This window comes from Rhinolophus sinicus, chromosome 3 (genome assembly GCF_057876585.1).
Source record: "Rhinolophus sinicus isolate RSI-liver-muscle chromosome 3, RSI-T2T, whole genome shotgun sequence".
In the NCBI taxonomy this organism is placed as follows: Eukaryota; Metazoa; Chordata; class Mammalia; order Chiroptera; family Rhinolophidae; genus Rhinolophus; species Rhinolophus sinicus.
In genome coordinates, this window is record NC_142503.1 from 48,581,753 (window position 1) to 48,599,691 (window position 17,939).

Consider the following 17,939-nt stretch of genomic DNA (forward strand, 5'->3'; position numbering starts at 1 on the left):
CATCCCTTCTTGTGTGTATGCAGTTGTTTTGTGTGCTTTGTTATTTTCTTTGGTTAAAAACTTATTTGAGAGAACTTTTTTGAAGTCTAGGATGAAAGAGAGCTCCTCCAAAAAAGATTTGCATTTTCTCTGCCAGGGCTCTGGGAAATTACTGGACCAATATTAAATTGAATTCATTGTTTAATGAAAATTTGGGGCTGCAAACCAAGCCACCAGAGGGGGACTTAAAAATTTTTAAGTAAGGCATTCTAAAGCACAAGCCCACTCAGGTATAAGATAAGGGGAATGAGGGGCAGGGTCCTTGCTTTCTTTGGACTAAGAGTAGTACTAGCTGGCATGAACATCTCTGTGTATATTAAATTTGGAAGGATTAAGGCAGGATTCATGTTCAGGGAGTGACCTTGAATCAGGAAAGGTACAGAGTGACTTAGAGGTCTGAGCATGACGGCAATATTTAAAAGTAGTGGGTGAAATAACCCAGTGAGGTGAGAATCAGAGCTGTACGTGTCATGGAGAAGGGACAAAAAATGTTTTGGAAGCAGGAATGAAGAACAAGAAGGACACCATCTTCCTACCTCCGGACACAGTGATGCAAGAGCTGGAGAAGAAATAACAGCCATCACTTGAGAGAATTATGAGGGGAGCAGCCTCTTTGGGTGAGGGAGGCTTCCATAGAGCGGGAAGGGAAACCCTCAGAGAAGAGGCTGAGGATATAGTGCATTTTCCTAATGGTGGACTGTGAATTACAGAAGAGCTGGTCCAAGGGTGATAGGAGTTGGATAGGGAGGAATGGACAGACTACAGGATGTGCTGAACCTTATGAGCATTAGAATATAGGAGGTGAGAAATGCACTTGAGATTCTGTGGCTGCTTGTGGTAACTGATATAAACAGGCATTAAGGGCTTAATGAGATTAACATTGATAGACTCAAAACCAGAGTGTTGGGGGAACCTGTGAGTATTGGGAGTGAGAAGGGTAGGTGTCTGTTCTTCACTATTGACCACTGATGATGGAAATGAGGACAACTGGAGAGGCGTGGCCTTGGTCTAAGTGTATGAGGCTCTCTCTGGACCCCTGTTCTGGAAGCCAGGTGTTACTCTGAGTTTGCAGGAGCATCATATAGGACTAGCTCTCCACGACACAGCCTTCGGAAACACTCACTATGACTACAAAACGGGAAAGGAAACTAACATGTATTCTATGCCCACTACATGCTACGCCCTGTGCTTCTTGGGTATGTTATCAAATTTCATCACCACAGCATCTGTACTTAGTGTGGATTATTTTTATTGAAACTACGTTACAGCTGTTTCATGCTCCTTAGGTGTGTTTATTGGCTTGCTTTCTAGCATCACAAGCAGACACAGCACTGAGGAATAAAAGTCCTGATTTGTTGGAGAGTAGTGACTTTAGACCACTGAAGTTTTGTGGGAACAGGGCAGGGGTGCTCTTTACCCTCCATCAGGTCCTGCAAGACAAGTGTTTTTAGGAGAGAAAACATGTCCTTATAATGAAGGTGTGAAGAAGACTATTCTTAGTGCTGGATCCAACAGGCCTGGGTTCAAGGGGTGCCCCATGAGGGACCCTAGAATGAGAGCAGCTCTGGAGGGCAAGCTAAGAAACCTACCATCATCATGAGAAAATGTTTTGTTGTGCTCCAAAGATACGACATGAAAATACCCTCCTCTGGCACCACCTGGTCTTAAATCAGACATTTCCTGCAAACACACAATCAGAAATTTTCCTGAAGGAGCTGTTATCTGCAAATGCATCAAAACATAAAAACTCGGCAGCTAAAAAAATTTATACACTTCTTTAAATATCTTCCATGGACACCACAGGGGAATGAGTTAAGTAAGAGATGGCATAGCACAGAGCACATTGATATTTTTTAAGGTTTGTTTCATGGTTTTCTGAACTTCTATTACTTGGAGGAACAATCCATTATTCTGTGACATTTGGGGGGAGGTTCTCAAGAGGGTATCCATTTGGAAACACAGTGAACTACCAGCACATTTTGTAGTTGAGAGCTCAAAATTTTGTATATAATATATAGGCAATCTGAATAAAATTTATTTTTTTAATTTCACAATTTTATTTCCAATGCTGGATTTATAGGCACTCCCGTGGGAGTAAATTGTCCTTCTCATAATAACAATGCAATAAATTTAGCCTAAATAATTATTTAATTTAAATAATTCACTTATGCAGAAGGATCCCTGAAATGCAAATAGGCCTGTTCCCTGACCACCTTACAGCACCATGTATGGTTGCAACCTGCAAAGCCTTTAACCAAAATAGGATCTAGAAAGGCTCTCAAAGGCCAGTGTAGCAAGTGTAGGCTCAATGGGACATGACAGTCATAACTTAGAGTTTTGGAGTGCCTGAACAGCAGAGAAGGGAAAGTTATAGGCCAAGGGTTGTCTCCTATCCACTGGGATGTATCATGCATAGTGACATAAACCAAGCGGGAAAGCTCAGGGTGAACTGAATTGATTCACCCCCACCAGCTTCTCTGGGCAGGAGGCTACCCAAGGTGCCTGATTCCTCCCCTTTCCGGCCTGTAATATCTGTAATATTTATATTTATATCCACAAACCCATCCATCCAATCATCCAGTCATATTTACACGAATAGAACCCATTGGAGCACAGGTGGTGTGTGTGTGCCCCACAGCTGCCCTCAAGAGCGCTGCTCTTTGTCTCTCTTCGTCACCCATCACTCCAGCAGTGACCACCGGGAAGGCAACTGCCTGTGAGGCCGCTTCCCAAACCGCCCCCACCACCACCATCCCTCGTGAGTTCCGTGTGAGCGTGGAGCTGGCAGCGTCAGGGACTTGGGAAAGCCCAGCTTCTCGAAGCGTCTAGGTGGCAGCACGGGACGTGGGGTGGACATGTAAAGGGGAAGGAGGGGCGGCGGCCCGAGGCCCGCAGAGGGCCACGCCCTCCTATGCGGCTGCTGGGTGGCAGCGCCAGCCTTGGGTGTGGCCTGTCGGGGGTGGGGAGTGGGGAAGCAGGGTTCTCCAGAGAAGCCAGGGCCCGCCGCTTTGGAATGAGGAAGCTCGAGTTGGGGTCTCCAGCACGCCAAGGGGCGAGGTGTTTCTGAGACTACAAGGAAAATTCCCGTGTTATATTTTTTTAACTTAAATATTTGGTAGTTTCCCCCAAATGGACCGCTTCCAACATCTGCCTGTGAACTCGGCTGTCTGGCCCTACCTGGCTTTGAGGAGACCCCAGACACCCGGCAAAGTTTCCTCCTGTTTGCTCCTACTGCACCCAAAGCGTCCCCTCTCCTTGTATGTCAGCGTGGGTGTAGGGTGTGGAAGGAGTGGTCACTCTAGCCCTGCTTGGTGGCTACCTGGAAGCCAGGTCCAAGTTATCAAGCCAGTTTCAGGGCCCCCAATAGGAGGCAAATCATCTTTTCCCCGGCACCCGCCGGCCTCCGCACTCAGAATTCCTGGTCTCGCCGGACCGGGCTCGGGGCCCCGCCCCCAGGTACGCAAAGCTAGTCACAGTAAGTGACTAATTACTCAGGGCTGGCGTTCCTTTCCTTCGCTCTACCAGAAACTTGGATCTTGGAGCCCTGACTCCTCCAAAAGTGCCTGCGACTTAGGGGTGGCCCTACCCCGTCATCCTGCGTTGCAGCAGCGCCTCAGCACCCCGACTTCCCGGAGCGCGTCAGCCAGCGCGGCACCGAGCGGTGCGCGGCTCCCGCCTCCCCCGCGCGCCGTGACTCCCGCCCCGCTCACCGCTCGTACTCTCGCCACGCCGCCGCCCGACACTGCAGCACCTCGGGAGGAGGCGCAGGCGGAGGAGGGGGAGGAGGGCCGCAGCTTGCAAGCCGGGAGCCACTTTCCCGCCCCTCCTCTCGCCGCTGACACGCTCGGAGGAGTCACCACTCCGCGCGCTGCAGGAGAGTGGCAGACGGAGGCGGCCGGGAGAAGCGAGCCGGAGCGACGCCCGCGCGACAGCGGCTGCAGCGCTGACAGCACCCAGGGCACGGGTCCCCGGCGGCTGGAGCGGTGAGTGAGGGACCCCGGCAGCGGTGGCGGGATTTCCTGCCGCTGCTTAATTTTCCTGCGGGACTGGGAGGCCAGGCAGTGCAACCTGGGGAACTTTTTGCAGCCCTGTAAAGCGCAACTTTGCCCTGCCTGTCCCCCGGAGAAGCGGTTGCCGGTGCCAAGTTCTGCTCGTCCCGGCGCCTTTGCTGGCGCCGGACCGGGGAAGTCGGGGTATAGCAACTGGACGGGGCTAGGTCAGGGGGTCCTGGCTCACTCTATCCAAGACTCCCGGGGGAGGCTGGTGGGCAGCCGCTGGGATGCGGGGGCCGCGCCCGTCTTCTGCAGGAACCTCCACGATCCTTTGCTTGAGTGGTTCGAGGGGCAGGGGGAGGCTGATTGATTACAAACAGCTCTGAGACTCTGGCTGGGTGTCTGACCAGTACCTCCATCCCAGCCTTGGGCTCAACTTTTCGGCGGGGATCTCTCTGCAGACGTGCGGGTTGTGGGAGAGCAGAGGCAGCCGCAGTGGGCGCCGCGGTAGCTTAAAAGAAACACGGGGAATTTAAAAACTAGTCTACCTAAGTCCCCGAAGCCCCTGTCTAGTGTCTACGCGAGAACAAGGGAGGGACCGAGAGAGGGAAACCCCTGAGGCTGTGGCTGTGAGTGTCTGCACTTCACTACACTGAGCCTGCAATCGGCAAAACCCTGCCGAGCGCCTACTATGCGCCAGGTGCGGCTAAAGAGACCGATTGGCAAGAGGCTAAGTGGTGGAGAAGGACCGTCACCTGTAAACAAACTACTGAGATAATTTCAGGTGGTGGTGAGGGCCGGGGAGGCGATCACCTAATCCATTTGACCCTTTCTCTCGGCGGGCTCTTTCCCCTCCGCCTGGGTTCTAGAACTGGGAAGACTTTTTTCCAACGTGTCGCGGGGAGCACCCTGGGCTGAGCACACGAAGACTGCGGTATATGGTGATGAACTTGGCATAGGGCGGTGGGCACCCGGCCGCAGATGCACAACCCGCAGCATTTGTGTGGGCGAGCGGGGACCTCAGGCGCCCGGCGCGCTAGGGCGGAGGGGGAGGGGCTTAGTCACAGGGGTTGGAGGGTGCCGCCTGGATGGCCCGAGTGGGGGGCGCTCGCGTCACTGCTACGTGTGCGAGTGATGCAGACCCACGAGGGGCGGGAGGGGGTTGGGGGTGGAGGGCAGGCGGCGGAGTCTCAGTCTGGGAGAGCGCGTGTGTGCGTCAGAGGCTCTCAGGTGATGGATGCCCCGCAACGCACCGCGGCGACCCCGTGGGGTGGCGGGGGCCAACGGACTGCCGCGGCGGCGGCACCGGCGGCGAGGAAAACCCCGCAGGGACGGGGCTGCGGGAGGGCTAGTGGCTCCGCAGTGCGCCGCAGTGCCGGGAAGGCGCCCCAGCTGCCGGGCGCTGCCCGGGAGACCAAACGGATGGGGCGTCTTTTAAGGCGCCGAGATAGGGATGCCCTGATGGTCTCCTCACTCGCTGGACCCCCTTTTCCGCCTGCTTAGGTGACTGACAGCGCGAGAAAGTTGTTTCAGTTTAATTCTTATCCTTAATCCTGGAGGAGAATTTGCCGTCACCTCTGGTCGTTCTCATTTTCAGTGACATATTCCGAAAGGCCTCGTGCTCGCGGCAAGTTTTCATGTGACAGCTTCGATGCTGAGGTTCACGAAATTCTGTAGAGCTACCCCATTCCTTCACCATCCTTCAGGAGTTTTGTCAGGAGGCCTGGCCTCAAGGGGGACTTGAGAATGGCTTACAAAACACTGCCGCATTCTTCCTTTGAAACGTAAAAATGTGTGTTATAAACAGTACTGGTAGGAAAAAAAGAACCCAATCCACGTCGTTTCATTGTATTTATTATTTATTTATTTATTTATTTATTTATTTATTAAGACCCCACTTGCTGGAAACCTAATGGCAAAGGTTTTTGTACTGGCTTTATACTGAGGGAGCCCAAAGCTGCAGCGTGTATGGCCAAAGGCATGAAGAGAGGAAGTAGGGGAGGGAGGGAAGAAAGGAAGGAAGCAAAGCAGTTGTCACAGAGCCCAGAGACAAAGATCCTAGTCCCCACTTTCCGAGTATTATGTTATATCACCTTGGACCAGTGACTTAAACTCTTGGTTCATCCTGAACATTTGAGAAATGTGAAAAATATCTCAGATTAGCTCTTATTACAAAGCTGTGTTGGGGACAAAAGAGATGGTCTCAGATTGCTTTGGGCAAACAAATCCCCTAGGAATGGAAAATATTATGAAACAAAGTCCCTTTAAGGGAGAAGAAAACAATTTCATCTTTTAAAAAATTCTGGAGACTTTCCCCGGCACTGTTCCTTTAATGAAATTTGGCCCTTAGTCTCAGCAAATGCAGACAATCGGCTTTTCCTAACAGCCTAATATAAAATCAAATGCCATTAGCTGCTGTCTGGAGAAGGGGGTGGGGTGGGGGGAAGAAGCTCTGGATTACATCTGAATGTTTTGGTGAGGTAGAAGAAAAATCAAATTTATTTTTTATGACCTAATGACAGTAAAAGTAGCTTCATTGGTCTGAGCAGTAGACTAGCCTAAGAGCTTTTAGGGGAAAATCCTACTCATTATTAACCCTGTAATATTCTTTAAGTGTGGAAGTTGCCTCAGAGAACAGATGCAGTTTCTACCCTCACGGAGATTACTGCAGAGGGCATCATAACGTGCAGTGTACCACATGACTGCAAGTACCAGAAAACCCATTTCCTATAATTAGGGATATTAGCTCTTACTCTGAGGTAAGCTTGTGACATATTTCATGAATAACAAAACGTCTGATTTGTTAAAATACCTTCCTAACTAGCTCACTATATTGTTACTCATGTTACTGATACATAATGGTCAATTTCTGTGAATAGTGGAAGTTCAAACGCCCTTTTTATTCGGTAAGACCACATCAAGGGAAAACCTAGGATCCCCAGTGTGCTTCTTGGGTGCATGTTGCTGAAATTTCTATCTGACCCATGGATTAGAACATGGATAGCATTGCCAATGTCACACAAACTCATCATTTTGGTAACGTCTGCTTGTAAACCTAGGAGAGATGGCCCCCAGCTCTGTGCAGTTTGGGTACCATTGATAAATTGTTTTTGGTTTTGCTTTGCTTTTTCAATTCCAACCCTACTGAGCAACCAGTGCAAAATGTTGCAGTGGATAGAATTTGGAGCTTCTTTCTTTATTTGAGACAGCTGAGAGTACCAGTGGGGGAAGAAGTTACTATTTTATTTCTTTCTGGAAATATGTATGAATGGGACATAGAGACACAATTTAGCTTTATCATGGATGCCCCTCTTAATTAGGGACAATTTGTAGTAGTTACATATTATGATGGCTTCCTTGTTGGTAAGAATTGAATAAAATAAATTAAATGGAGAGGGGTACATTTGGTGGTTTGGTCCTTTCTGTTCCTAATATTCTTTCCTTCCATGAAATGCAGAAATATATGATGAATTATATTTTAAATTTGAATTTTGCTTATAAGTGGAATATAAGAAGTGTTTTTAACTCACATTGACATTTTACATGGAGCTATGGGTCTGTGTTTCTTTAAATGGTCTATTGTATTTTGTATTTCACCATTAGGGGTATTAATTGAAAAACATTTTAAAAGACCAAATTTCAAAAATAATAATCTCAGCTTAATGTATAGCAGATATTCAAATCAATTTAACATGACAACATTTGAATTGTTTTCTGTGGCCCACCTAATAATGCTATATCTTTTCCCATGAACAGTATGTAATATAAATGATTAAGAAAAGACACTAAGAACTATATTGATGGGCTTTAGTTTTCGCAAACCACTTGGGACCTCTTATAATTTGAGAACACAGTGAGACTTATGACAAATTAGATCAAATGCTTTCTTTTGTCATCAGCCACTATTAGAAAATCCTATGAAGTAGAATCCTAGAATAGCCAAATAGGCCAGTGCTTCTCAAACAGTTGTGCATATCGTACTTTCCTGGGGCGTTTCTTCAAATGGGTATTTCTGAACCCCATCCTAGATATTCTAAGTGAGTGGTTTTATCGATGGGCCCAGAATATGCTGTTTGTCAAGCTCCACAAAGTGGGTTGGTGACCACACTTGCAGGAGTCCTTGAACTAGGCAGTGTGGCAGAGACCCAGAATGCATGGACTTTATAAGCTATGTTGTTCTCTTTAATGTTGAATATCTGCTTGCAGCCCTCAGAGAAATCATATTCTAGCTGGCGAGACAGACTTGAAGACGACTGATTTCTTTGGTGAGAGTCAGAGGTGGAGTCAATAAGGTGGTCAAGAAGTTATGTAGATGGTATCAAAGAAGGGAGGGTATAGGCAGACGGAACATCGCATATGACTGGTCAGTCTAGTGAAATAAAGACTGAAAACCTTAACCTTGAAGGCCTGCAAGGCTGTGGATAGCCTGGGTCCTTATCACTTCCATGACCTAATTTTGCATAACCCCCAAACCTCTCCCATCTTAGCAATCTTCACACATCAGCCTCTTCCTGCTGTGGCAACTTTATCATCTGCCCCAACCTACCTTCACCATGTTAACCCCTTACGTTCTTTAGATTTCAGTCCAGTCTTTCCTTTCTGGGGAAGCCTCCCAAACCTCTCTTGTGAGGTTAAAATTCCCTCTCCAGTCACAGTGTACTTTTCCTTGTAAGTGAGGTGGTCAGAGAAAAACAAGATACTCAGTTCAATTTGAAATTCTGAGTAACAACAAAACATTTTAAAATATGAATATGTCTCAAATATTGCATGGGACATACTTATCTTAAAACATTGTCATTTATATGAAATTTAAGTTTATCTGAGCATCCTATCTACTTATTTGCTACATCTGACAACTGTTTATAATGCTAATTAATTTTACCATTTCCTCTTTTTAGAAAAAGGAGATTCTTTCATTAATACCTATTTCTGCTGACTAAACTATAAACTCCAGGAGGCCAACGGCAGGATTAGGGATAGGTTGTTGTTTCATCTTGCAATTACCTAGCATCTAAAGTAATGTTTGGAGCATAGCAAGAGTACAATAAATATTACCAGACAAATTAATGAGCTGCTATTAGAGAAAAATGGTGTAACCGTGGACAAGTTTCTTAACCTCTCTGAGCCTAATTTCTTCAGCTGTTAAAAGATGATTTTCACATTTACTCTTTAAGGTTGTGTGTGAAGATTAAAGGGGGAAAATAAACATAAAGCTCCTAACACAGTGCTTTGTAGGTACTGTACTTTAAAAGATGTCTTTTTCTCTTCTTTCAATGTTTGTCTTGTAAAATGAAAGGATTCCTTTTTAATGTATGAAATCCTACTTTTTTATAATGCAATCTTGTAAGCACTCAAATGTTTCTTCAATATTTACCAAATGCAGGGTACTCTGGAAACTCAGCGAGGCAGTTACAAGTCCTGTTCCCAAGGAGCGCCCATGGCAGCGTGGTAGCACCTAGGGCTGGCTTCATGAGCCTTCGGTACTGTGCAGTCATGCAGAACTTCACATTTAGAACGGCCCTGTGTTTGGTTTATGCTCTGCCATCACCTCTTGAAATTCTTTGAACAAGGGGCCTCACGTTTTCCTTTCACGTTGGGCCCTGCCAATTATTTCGCTGGTCCTGGCAACCTGTGCGTGTTTGTATATAGCACATACACTGAAGGCATCAGGTTTAGTCTGCCTAATGACCCTGGGCCTCTCATGACTCAGAGAACTTGTGATTCTCCCTGGTGATGGCTTGTAATGGACTGGACCAAGTTCAATGTCCTTTGCCCTACGCCATACCTGTCTTCACCTGATCACAACCATCCAGTGGATCCAGACCTTTGACCTCTTGGGCATCAGGGGCTTTTAAAGAACTCACCTGAGGTCTTCTATTCTTACGTCACTTCCATGGACCTTTTCTCCCCATCACTGCTCCTGCAGGTGCTTAAGAACTGGAGCGTGAAGCTCTAAGTCTGCCTTTGTGGAAACACCAGGAATATAGCAGTGTGTTGTAGATGCTCTGTCCTCTGATGTTCCGGTTTTAAACTGCATATTTACACAAGATAAATAGTGATCTTGAGGGGTTTAACTTTTCTAAGAGAAATATGAGACGCTTGTTCTTTGCTTTAAATTGCCTCCCTGAGTCATGGAGCACGGGAGACCCTGCAGCAGGGAACAGCCATGCATTTTGACAGTGGGTGTAGAAGGTGACCCACTGTATCATTTCAAGTTTTGACTAGCGTGTTTTAAATACACTCATTTTAATCTTACTTTTTAGGAGTTCTAAGTAAGCCATTTTTTAAAAATTCCATTTTGTCCTTATATGTGTCTGTGTTTAAGAAGTGACATTCTAATAATTCCATGGGGTCATTCTCATGTTTGCCCTCATGCTATTATTATGTACAACACATGACCGCGTGCTCCAGTTAAGACATATTAAACATATTATAAGCTGCGTTGAACACAGAAGTAACTTAAGTATAAAGATTATTTTTTTTAAAGATTTTTATTGGGGAAGGGGAACAGGACTTTATTGGAGAACAGTGTGTACTTCCAGGCCTTTTTTCCAAGTCAAGTTGTTGTCCTTTCAGTCTTAGTTGCAGAGGGTGCCATTCAGCTTCAAGTTGTCCTTTCAGTCTTAGTTGTGGAGGGCGCAGTTCAGCTCCAGGTCCAGTTGCCGTTTTTAGTTGCAGGGGGCGCAGCCCACCATCCCTTGTGGGAGTTGAGGAATCGAACTGGCAATATTGTGGTTGAGAGTCCGCGCTCCAACCAACAACTGAGCCATCCGGGAGGCAGCTCAGCTCAAGGTGCCATGTTCAATCTTAGTTGCAGGGGGCACTGCCCACCATCCCTTGCAGGATTCGAGAAGTTGAAACAGCAGCCTTGTGGTTGAGAGCCCACTGGCCCATGTGGGAATCAAACCGGCAGCCTTCAGAGTTAGGAGCATGGAGCTCCAACTGCCTGAGCCACCGGGCCGGCCCCCTAAAGATTATTTTTTGAAGTATGCAATTAAATCTGCAGCCTGGGTTTCCTGTGGGCCACATCAGTGTGGAGGTAGAAATAGAGATCCACAATAGCATCCACCATCCTTTCTCTGGTTATACCTCTACCCCAGTTGTGGATTCCCAGCCTGCTGCACAGATTCCTCAGGATTCCTTTGAGTCCTCAGGGATCGTCCTGCAGTCCTCATTCCCCGTTGTTCCCTGCAGTGTTGCTGAACCTGCCTCCCCTCCCCCCCCCCCCCCCCCCCCCCCCCCCCCCCCCCGTCCCCTTCTGTGCCCTGAGTGCCCTGGCTTCAGTATTGTAAAATCTGCTGATGATGCTGTGTGCTCTTCATGTCCCTAGAGAGTTTAGAGGATGTGTGACTGCATGCAGCCTGGTGAGAGGGCACTTCAAGTGACACAGTGTCCTGTATTTATAATCAGTTGTCCCCTCGGATGCCAGCTCATCGTCCTAGGACCATAAATAGTAGGTCTTAAATTGCCTTTCATTTGAGGTGAGCCCTTTCCTGGGAGACTTCTTTGTCCCTCCCAGACATGTTCAGAGGTATCACAATATTAAAATAAATTATCAGAATTTTGTACAGGATGTTTATTGCATCATCATTTGTAGTAGTGAAAAGTTGGAAGCATCCTAAATGTCCATGAGAGGGTGATCAGATCAGTTATGGGTCATCTAACTGAGGAAATACTGCACAGCCATTGAAAAGAATGAGGTGCACCTATATGTAATTAACATGGAAATATTTTGAAGATATGTTATTAGTTTAAAATATAGTAATTTGTTGACCACAATATGTGGTCTGTCTCTATTTTTAAAAATTAAGGGATATATTAAAAAGTCTGGAAGGATAAAGACCAAATGGTTATTTTTTGGGAGCAAGAGAGAGAGAACCTTACATTTTCTACTTTATATATTTCTGAATTGTTAGAGTTTTTGACAATACGCACATGTACTTTTTAATTAAACCACCAGTAAATGTGGTAAAAATTAATTTCAAGATGCCCCTATGTTGCTATTTCTCAAATATGTCTAAATATTAATGTTTCAGTGACTGCAAAACAGTGCCAGTTTTCCCAAGGATATTTTTCTAGTCTATAATGTAGGTAAGGTAATTGAAGTCATGAGAACATAAATTACTTTGGTACTCAATAAGGCTATTTTCCTTTGGAATGAAAAAAGGAACCCACCTATAAACATTCAGTGCAATGGCTGGCCGTTAAGAAGGAAGGTTCATTTCTGACTTAGGTTATTGAAGCTGAGAACCTTCCACCCTTCCCCCACCCGTTCTCAATAAATCTTATGTGTTCAATAGCTGTCAAAAGCCTGTATTACTACTCAGAATATTTTGCTTTTAGGGACATTTTTCATTATGCTATGACTGTATTTGATGGGATTGGAGATCAGCAATTTTTTATCTTCTCTTCCCATGGGCCTGGAATGTCCGCCCTCCCACCATCTCCCCTCCCCCACTCCCAACATATGCCCATTTATCTATGGAAAGGGCTGCTACCCGTCCTTTAAGCCTCAGCTTAAAATGTCATGACCCTCCACAGCAGAATTTGGGGCCTTTTCTCTCTCTCCCAGTCCCCTTGCAGCCACCACTGTAGGAGTGCTTCTCAGGCTTTGTCATAGTGGCCTCTATACGTGTCTTCCTGCTAGATTCTGAGTCCCTTGATCCTCAAGTCACTGAGATCTTTGTAACGCTTGGTGCTGGACACATAGGGACTGAAATTATTTTAAATAATTTTTAAACCTTTTTAATTCAAGTATAATATATGGGGATAAAAAGTACACTTATTAAAAAAGTATATACCTCAGTTGATTTTCACAAACTGAACACATCTCTTTAACCAATATCCAGCTCATGAAAGAGATTATTCCCAGTGCCCCAGAAGCCCCTTGCATGTCTTTCCAGGCATCCTGACAGTCTTCTGGGGCCTCACAAAGCTCTTCCTGTACTGCTGGGATGCCCATGTTTCCCTGCCCACCACCTGGGAAACTGCTTGGCAGAGCCTTACCTTTGCTGATGGACAAGAGAATGTCATGATTATGCCCAGGATGGTCTCTCTAGATACCCAAACTTCCAATCCGTGAGGTGCCAGAGGTAGAGGCAATGGTCCCTAATTTATGCCACACGCCTCTGGTCTGCAGAGCAGTTCTGGGTCCTTAAGTCTATGTCCCTCACGAGCACTTCTGTCATTTGCCCTCACTTTTATCAGATTGGATAAGTTTCCTTCTGTTTCCAATTTCCTAAAATTTCTTATGGATATGTATAGAATTTCATCTAATGCTTTTAAGTCTCTGATTAATTATAAAATCGTTTCTTTTCAATACGTAAAGGCTCCTTGGTTATCTTTTAAGAGTTTCCTTTTCTTCTTAAGTCAATTTTGGTAAGCTGCATTTAAAAAAAAGAAATTTGTCGATTTTTATCCAGGTTATCAAATGTGTTGCATAGCTATTTATAATCACTGGTTTGTTTTTATTTTGTGAACTCTGTGATTCATGTATTGCATTGTATTTTCTTCATTGCATTGGATAATTAGAATCTCAGTCAATTTGTGTAGTTTCTAGAAGTTGAGTCATGTGGCATTATCTGAAGATCTTTAAAAATGTATATGAATTATTTAAGATGCATTCCTATTTCATTTGAACATGAAATAATTTCCTGTGGTTATATGCAAGTTGTTTCTAACTCATTAATTTTTTTACTTATTATTGAATAACAACCCTAAATATATCAGAACATTAGTAACCAGACAAAATGACAGATATATTTACTTAATTTTAAAAATATCTAAATGATAGAAGCCAAGTTTGTTGAAGGTGCCAATTCCTTTGAAAGCAAAAGTGTTGATAAAAATGGGCTTGCTTGGGTCTACTGGTTGTTTAATGCTCTATGTATTTATAATTTGCAGGGATAAATGAACCATGATTTGAATTTTAGTGACAGGGGTTTTATTTTGTGACAACCATGGGCCTTATTCAATCTTTATTACATCTCTGCCTGCCTTTACATGAATCTATCAGGACATGGCAGACTTTGCATATTCTGTCTTTCAAGGTGATTGTAGGGGGTAGTGATCTCATGAATACATATTGGTATGGTTTGTTGGAGGGCTCTTCTAAATCCCAGCAATTCATAAGGCTAGAGACTCAGCATTATATGTTTATATTGTACTGGTTAACTTTTGCTTTTTCCCTGGATCCCACCCATTCCTTCTTTTTAATAATATCCAGCCAGTCCCTGTCCAACATTATGAATTTCTTTTTTTTTAATTAAAGTTTATTAGGGTGACAATTGTTAGTAAAGTTACATAGGTTTCCTGTGTACATGTCATGAATTTCTCCTTGACTTTTCCTCCTTTAACCATATTTGCCTATGCCGGGTGGGCAAGTTTTGTCAGATATTTTTTGCTATATTATGCTGCCTAAACAGCGAGTCCAAAAGTTAATAACTTAAAGCAATAATAATTTCTTTTCTCCCGTGCTTCTATGGATTGGCTGGGTACTAAATGATCTAGGTTGAGCTTGATGGATTTTCTCCAAGTTGCAGGTTATGTTCAGGTTTTTAATCCTACTTGGAATAATTGGCTACCCGGTTCATGCTTTTGCATAGAGATGGCGGAAGTACAAGAAAGGTGAGTGGAAACCTGTGATGCCTCGTAAGCCTAGGCTCAGAACTGGTACACTATCACTGCAGGTCACATTTCATTGACTAAAGACATATAGTACATGGGACAGTTCCACATAACAAAGCATTATCTCACACACTGCACAAATTTCCAGTGTCCCATCGGATATCCATTTAGCTGAAATTTTATTTCTGATAACTTAAGCCTGGAACGTTTTCTGTTTTATATATAAACACAAGTATTGTTTGCATAACTTTTATATGTAGGGTGCTTTACAGTAGTGAAACTACTAATAAATCAAGGGAAGGTTGTATTTTGTTTTGTTTAAAATCTTAGTATATGTGCTGCCAAAGCGAGCATTGTTTTGTTTAAAATCTTACCAACAGTTGTTCATCATTTCCAAAAATCACATCCCCAGTGGTAACAAACACTTGTTGTGATATTTAAGTTGTTAATAAGTTTACCTGTATTTGTCTACCTTTGTGTTTGTTGCATTCATGGTGATTCTACATTTAGAAGCAAGCATCTCGTCTTCATTTTGTATTCTAGAGTTGTTACACTGGAACATTTAGATATTTAAAAATATAATTTATTATCTCTCCTATTTCTCATTATTGTTAGGGTATTGTATAGATGTTTTAAATTTATGTGTGCAGGTAGGTTATTTTATCTATGAAAATTATTTAATAAGACATTGCAAAATGAATATTATTAGTAGGTGTTGTTGGTTCGCTCTAAATTCTCTATGTTTTAGCACCATGTGTAACAAGCTGATTTATATTTGGAGTTGAGAAGGGGCAGTCTGTAACACAGGGAGGGTTCTTTCATCTTAGCCATGTGTCTGAAGGGACCATGCCGACCTTCCTGTGAAGCTTGACATATTACTCTCTCTCTCTAGCAGTGGTTGTGAAAGGTAGAGTGTGAACTGGGCCTGCCTACAGAAATGGTGTGTCTGTAAAGAATATACGTGGTGTGATCAAAAAATATGGTGAATGTTTACATTTTTAAAAAAATTACAGTAAAAGACACATTGCCCTTATTCCCCCTCTAAATACCCCCCTCCCTTAAAACACACTTACCCATCACTCTTGCCACTGTCTGAAGCAGTTCTGGAAGTCCTCTTTCGTGAGTGTCTTTAGTTGCACTGTCATGGCTGCCTCGATGTCCTGAATCAATTCAAAACGTTTACCTTTCATGGTCATTTTGACTTTGGGGAAGAACCAGAAGTTGCACGGTGCCAGATCTGGTGAATAAGGTGGATGAGGACACACCATAATGTTTTTATGTAACAGAAATTGCTGTACCAGAAGTGATGTGTGACACAGAGCGTTGTCATGATGGAGGATGAAACCGTTTGCCCATTTCATATTAATGCATTGTTTGTGATCCATGATTTAGGGCACACTTTAAAACATACCTTCTCTCAACCATAGCTCACACCCAACTGACTGCACCGAACAAGTTGAAACTTGTCACAGACTGTTACTAAGCATCAGCATGCCGCTTCCCATATTGAAGATCCCCTCCTTTCCATTGGATGGCACTCGGCAGCAGCATTCACTGTATTGTTTGATCACGCCTTGCACAGCGTTTATCATACTTCCACTTCTGAGGCTCACCCCAAATGCAAATAGTCCGGGGATTTGGGCCATGAAGGCACTGAGGTTTTACCATGCTGCTCTAATCTTGATTAGTGATGGGTAAGAACAGGGGAAGTTTAGAAAAGAGAAGAAACAAACAGATGTGTTCAAAGATAGCTGTCCAACAACTGTGGGAGATGTCCAGTAGGAGTCTGGTGGTTGTTTCTAACCTGTTTTTAAAATCTTGCTATTTTCTGAGGTCACTGCTCAAAACTGTTTCCTGTGAGATTTCCTCTGCCAGTATGAGGGTGGGAGCTCTCTGAATTGCTTCCAGAAAAAGACTCTGACAAAATAGGGAGTGAAAGCTTGATGACCTATCTTGGTCCATAGTTCAAGGTTATCAATATTTTTCTGTCAACTAGAAATGCTGTCAGGGTAATTCAAAAGGAATGAATCAGAAGACAGTGAAAGAGTGACCCAGGACTGAAAAATATACGCTGCTCTGTGTACCTTTCAATCTAAAGTTGGAGAATGGATAAGACTCTTTGTCTATAGTGTGCAAAGGACATTGTTGTTGGGGCAGATCTCACCTCATTTATTGATAAATACATTACAGCTAATTGTTTGCCCAAATAGTCATTACTGTGAACCTCAATATATAATAATCATGCCTGGGATACAGATGTGTGTGCACAAGAAGGTTTCATTATATTTAAAGGCCATAAATACTAAAATAAATAAATAAATAAATAAATAAATAAATAAATAAATAAATAAATAAATAAATGCATCGAAACCTATAAAGGGAAACATCCACTTCCCAGCAAGCACAAGGAGAAAAGCCATTGAGTAATGTAACTGATTGTGAAACGTAGGAATATAGGTCATCTCATACCTGCAGCTTTATCCAGCATCAGGACAGTGACGTGATTCCTTTTAAGGGCTAACACCAACAAAATCTACTGGCCATGGAAGATTTGGAGACATTTGAGCTCCGCCTCAATTGTACACTGATGGGACGTGAGCCAAGCTGAAAGGGATATTTTGCAGTGGAGAACTAATGCAGTTACTCCCAATTTTCGGCATTATGCACTTCCTAGTTTTTACCTTATTACACAGTTGCTATGCCGATTACCACATCAGATGTTTGGTGTAGCATCATATTCCACTTAATAAAGCTCCCAAATAGGATGGAATGTAACTATTCATGCTCTATTCAATTGCTGGCTTAGAAATGTTTTTCGCTTAGTAGATGATCTTGAAATTAGGTACTGCAAAATTTTTAAAAATCAAGGTGATAAACTACCTTTGCCTAAGGATAAAGGGGAATAAAGGTATAACTGAGTTCTTGAGGCTCCTAGTGGTGTGTCTGAAACTTCTACGTCACCTCCTGCTGGCAATATTAGTGCTTGCTTTTGCTGGTGTGTGTATTTGGGGGGGGGGGGGGGGTTGTGGGGGGAGGGGGGTTCTTCATTTCCTCTTGCTGGTAGTGATGTCTTGTGACATCTTCACTCGGGAAACCATGACAGTGTTAAGGGCCTTCTCAGGGTCTTCTGATCACATTGTGCCTTTCTGCTTAGAGGGCTTTGCTCCTTCCCTCAAAGGATAACTAGCCACTAGTTTTTGGTCTGGAGACATATAGAACACAAATTCTCTTTCTTAATGGTTTTCACTGTGTTATTGACTGGCAACATTGGGAATCAGGATG

General features: G+C 44.0%; 1 protein-coding gene across 1 annotated transcript in view; it reads left to right on the forward strand.

Annotated features, from left to right (window-relative positions):
- Window positions 1–3,882: 3,882 nt before the first annotated feature.
- SV2C (synaptic vesicle glycoprotein 2C) overlaps window positions 3,883–17,939 on the forward strand; it is a 183,195-nt gene continuing 169,138 nt past the window's right edge. The window contains exon 1 of the mRNA XM_019728142.3: window positions 3,883–4,022. The gene's annotated coding sequence lies outside the window, so the exon portion shown is untranslated. The remainder of the gene's footprint in view (window positions 4,023–17,939) is intronic.